Source organism: Argiope bruennichi, chromosome 11, assembly GCF_947563725.1.
Source record: "Argiope bruennichi chromosome 11, qqArgBrue1.1, whole genome shotgun sequence".
Classification (NCBI taxonomy): Eukaryota; Metazoa; Arthropoda; class Arachnida; order Araneae; family Araneidae; genus Argiope; species Argiope bruennichi.
Window position 1 is genome coordinate 58,762,243 of NC_079161.1, and position 5,104 is coordinate 58,767,346.

The window sequence follows — 5,104 nt, forward strand, 5'->3', positions numbered from 1 at the left end:
TTAACTCGTTCTGTTTTAGAAGCATGAATAATTATTTGGCTAAGCATTTTCTTAATTTTTTTTTCTAAATCTAGTCAAGCTGTGAACTATTCTATACTCAAAAAGAATTTCCCCATATAGTAAATTTTTGCTCACATAATACGCAGAAAAAACGTATTAAATTCCTATAAAATATGAAATATTTTTCCTTTGTAAAATGAATATTTTAATAATCATCTGCAATATTGTTTCTCGAAAAACACTGTTTCGATTTAGAATATTATAAATTAAACCATTGTCGTTTGAGATTAAACAGGAAAAAAAAATTTATCATGCATAAAAAATCAAATTAATTTGAAAAACAATTTTTTTCTCGTATCTTTTCCTATTATATTATAAATATAAAAATGTAATTTATATCTATACAAATCGGTACAATTTTACTTATCCAACACAATATCAAACATTTTAACACCAAGAAATTATTTAAATGAAAAATTTAAACTTTGGAAATAAAATTCTCTACAAAAATAAGCCGCGAATGTATAATTTTTCATGTAGGAAAAATACTCTTTCTATTGAAATAGTTGGCAATTACCTATTTTATACGAGCAAACGATAATAAACCTTCTACATAAACTTACTGCCATATTGAGAGGGGAAAAAAAAAAAAAAGAAGTCATCTGGAAAGTAATAAAATTTTTAGATTCTTGGAATAAATGATAGTAAACTAGTAATTATTTGATTTGATCACTCACTGATATTCTGTTTTGATTATTCTAAAATAAAAAATAAAATAAATTGGAATATTTTACGACTTCTATTAAATATTTCTAATGGAAAATAAATTACATGTAATCATCAAAATAAACGAAAAAAAGATTATAATTTCTTTCTAATTAGTTTTAAAAGATAACTAAAACAAAAATAATGTTTAATATATATTAAATTACTTAATTTCCAAATCATTATTAATCTGATAAAAATATAAGCAATCTTTGAGTTTTATTTTTAGATCAAACGAATTTAATTACAATATTATTTGAAGAAATTTGAATCAGTTTTCATTAATGAAAATATATTTATAAATTAGAAATAAAATTAACAAATTTTCGTTTTTATACAAATTGTAAGATAATAAAGGATTAAATAATTTTATATTCTAAATCGTATTACAACTCGTACTTTTTTCATGAATTTGAAAAGATGAAACCAATATTTTTTTATTTCTTTAATATAATATTAAAGTAAATTTAAGGAAGATTGGACTGCCTATAGACGATGGCTTTTCAGAATGGGTTTATTTTAAGCAGTAAAATAACTAGTAAGTTTTTTGTTTTTGTTTCTTTTTAAATGTAATTAAAAATACCATTCTAATTTTTTCGAACTAAATTGTGTTTTTAGCAGTGATTTTTATGTTACCGAAATAATGAAAGGAAATATCTCGCCAATGATATATAACTCAGAACAATTTAAACATTTATTTATCATGAAAATAAATATTTCAAATAATATTAAGCCCAACGAAATATTAGGAATATTTACTTTTTCATTTGAAATCGATACTTTTATATGTTAATTTATACCGAAATTGTAGAGTATTGAATTTTAGTCAAAATCTATCAAATGGAAAGCTATCGGTCCGTCCATGTTTATACGATGCACGATAACTTAAAAATATAATGAACTAATAGACGAAATTCGATTTAAAGCTTTATTACTTCAATCGTAGATCTACAGTGGCTCAAAAAATTGAGAGTACACCTTAGTTTTACTTCATACATCCGACTTTCAATATAAATAACACATTACCGGGAAGTGCAAACTTGTTTTTATTTTTACACATAACAAATGGTTTAATTTAGAGTAAAAATAAAGAAAAATCAACGAAAAATTTCTAAATTGAAAATTTTCAGAAGCATTTTAGATAAACATACGCAGAATTTTGCCTCAAAAAATTGAGAATACACCAATGAAATTTTTGCAATATCACGCATAGAAATAAAGTGTCACTATTAAATTGCATGTCTTTTGGCTCTTATAATGGCCTCTAAACGTCATGCTGCCGATTTGACCCATTTTTGGTGGTATCTGAAGATATTTTACCCCATTCTTCTTGCACCACTTGTTTTAAATGGGTTTTGTTTCTATTTTTGTGTTTTTGAACCACTTTTTCGGGTATGGTCCACGAATATTCAATGGCATTGATGTCGGGGTACTGTGGTAGTGTGTGTAACTGCTATTTACAATGAAAAAGACACCATATTTTGAAGTTACGTGTATTCTGTTTGGGGTCGTTGTCTTACTGAAAAATGAAATTTCCATCTAAACCCAAATTTTTAGCACTTTTCTTTAGATTGCTGCGAAGTATATCCAAGTAAACCGTATCATTTATAATGCCATCTATAAAAATTAAATTTCCTACCCCGGATGAAGCCACGTAACCTCAAATCATCACGGAGTCACCATCATGTTTAATTGTAGGACGTACATTTTTTGGATACAAAGCAGTATTAGGCTTTTATTAGGCAAAGCAGTTTAGGCTGCAATTTAATAGTGACACTTTGTTTCTATGCGTTATGTTGCAAAAATTTCATTGGTGTATTCTCAATTTTTTGAGGCAAAATTCTGCGTATGTTTATTTAAAATGCTTCTTAAAATTTTCAATTTAGATATTTTTCGTTCATTTTTCTTTATTTTTACTCTAAATGAAACCATTTGTTATGTGTAAAAATAAAAACATGTTTGCACTTCCCGGTAATGTGTTATTTATATTGAAAGTCGCATTTATCAAGTAAACGTAAGGTGTACTCTTAATTTTTTGAGCCACTGTATCTAGAGGCCAATTTCCGAAACAGGCCCGCTTAACGAACTATTATACATTGGGTTGCTAGGCTATGGGCATGCGAGAAGAGGACAGCTGGATAGTTAAGATTCGGTACGCAGATTTAACACCTATAGAGTAAACACGTGTCAAAATTTGAGGTAAAACCAGCAACGGATTGACTGTCTGCCGGTCTGTACTTTCAGAAACATGTTAACGTGATAATTCAAAAATGTAAATGACTTAAATATATCAAATTTGGTGTAGGACTTTGTAATTACAAGTGTACTTTTGTGTCAAATTCTTGTTCTATTCGGTTGAGAAAAACTTGTCTAAAGCACAACTTTGATTTTCGGATAGTGCTAATTGGATCTCAGAGATTAATCGCCAATAAACTCGCCAAGGATAACGCGATAGATTCAGTGAAAATACTAAATTCCCGCCAAAAATTTATATTTCGTAACTATTGTACGCCAATGCCATGGCGTTCTCTTATTAAGGACAAGTTTATTAGTGAATATGCGAGAAAGCTTTAGGGAGACGACTCCAGCTGATTTAAGCTATCTTTATAAAGCTTAAAATCTCTTTAAAGCATATCATAATAATTAAAATCTTTCATTCGCATGTAAATAAATCATTAACTAATAATTATGATTAATTTTCTGTGAATTTTATTAATTTTTCTTCCATGTATCCTTTTCTTCCATGTTAAGAGATTAAATAAATAAAAGCATATATATATATATATATATATATATATATATATATATATATATATATATATATATACACACTATTTTTACTACTAATATAGTTAGTTACTAATATAAATAAGTTTAATTTAAATTAATTTTTAGCATTTTGGTTAAGTAAAAAACGTGTTAAAATGTGAAACAAAATCAAACAATAATTAAAAGACACTTCATTTACATAATGTCAGGGGTGTGAGCAAAATACCGTTCCTCATTGGATCAATCAAATTTTGGACGAATTCATTAGAGATTTGAATATGTATTAGTCTAGATAACTAGATAGCTTATACACTACATTGAACTGATAAATTTCAGCAATATAATCTATAAACATTAGATCAATGTCAAATTTTGAAACCACTTGGTCAAAATGCAGATATTCAAAACTGCACAGATCTTTTCTCTTCAAAACAGTACGAAGCTAAATAAAAAAACTTGCCATGTTATATTGGCATACGAGAAAGTGTAGGGGAGAACTAGGGATTGCAATACCGGACCAAAATTTCAATACCGGTATTCGGTATTTTTTAAATCTTAATACCGGGATACCGGTTTTAATACCGATATTAGAAATTTTAGAAAAAGAAAGAAAACACCGGTGTTTCTTTGTTTTATTTGCCAGTTTTGTTTGAGAGTGTAAATATCGAGAAAAAAAAGTTGTAACTTATAAGTTATAACAGTATATAATCACAAAAAAGTAAAAAAACATCTTATTTATTTAAATCGCAAAAAAAGTGTAAATATCACTATTCAGTCTGCGGTACTATTACAAATTTTTGAAATGTGATCTTAAAAAACATAATACATCCATTGTACTGTCATTAAGCCTGAAAAGTAATTTTGTGTAAAAATGACCAGCTGTCGAAAACGCTGTTTCGACATCTACGCTAGTTGGTGGTACTGTTAGCAATGCGCGATATACGTTTTCCAAGTATTTACCTCTAAATCCCTCATCTTCAAATAAATCGATTTCCCGTCGGATGGTTTTGGATATAGCTGATTTCTGTATTGTATTTTGGTTCGTTGAAATTTTATTTATCACTAATTCTAATTTTTGTTCAAGAGACAATTCCTTTTCACTATCGACAGTAGTGACATCATAATCTTCGATAATTGAACCGAATTCTTCCGAATGTGGATAGGTTTGTGGGTAAAAAATTTTAAGAAAATTTACTCTAAACTTAATCAGATTTGAATTGGTTATTTTCTTTTCTTCTTTTTCATTTTCATTTTTAAAATCATTATAATTATGTAAATACCATAAGACATTTTCTATTTCGGTATGCCTTTCTTCTGTGAGATTTTTCAATGTAATATATAATTCTTCAGATAATGATGTGTGCTGTTCTTTCAGTGACTGCAGTTGCCTTAGCTGTTAATAAATTAAAATCTCTCCGACATAATGCCTCAATAGTCAGTTTTATTGGAAGTAGAGCTGAAACAGTTCTGGATATTAAGTCGAATTCACTATCTGAAAAATTAATTTACAGGTTTAAGTCGATTATTGCTTTATTGATTGGATTTCCTAGTTTCAAAAATCGTTCCATCA